Genomic DNA, 525 nt, shown 5'->3' on the forward strand with positions numbered 1-525 from the left:
TGTTTGGTGTTCTGTATGCTTCTTGTATTTGTATGGGCATGTCTTTCTTTAAGTTTGGGAAATTTTCTTCCACAATTCTGTTGAAGATCAGGTCCATGCCATTGTCTTGGGATTCTTCTCCTTCCTGTATGCCTATGATTCATAAGTTTTGGTCTTTTTATGATGTCACACAATTCCTGCATATTCCATTCTTGTGATTTCTTAAATTTTTCATAATCTTTGCTTTAGTGGTCTAGTTCGTTCACTTTATCTTCCAGTCTCGATAGTCTGTTTTCCATTTCATGCATCCTGTTGGTGAGGCTTTCTCCTGTCGTTTCTAATTGGCTTACTGAGTGTTTCACTTCCTTCTTCATTTCAGCCTGAGTAGTCTTCAATATTTCTAGCTTTTTTCTGAATTCATTCAGTAATTTATCCCTATCTTCCTTCAGTTCTTTGATTTCTTTGTGTGTTCTTTAATTAGCTGGGCGTGGTGGCACACACCTTTAATCCCAGCACTTGGGAGGCAGAGGCAGGTGGATCTCTGTG

This window comes from Nannospalax galili, unplaced genomic scaffold (assembly GCF_000622305.1).
Source record: "Nannospalax galili isolate Female #2095 unplaced genomic scaffold, S.galili_v1.0 scaffold368, whole genome shotgun sequence".
NCBI classification, from domain to species: Eukaryota; Metazoa; Chordata; class Mammalia; order Rodentia; family Spalacidae; genus Nannospalax; species Nannospalax galili.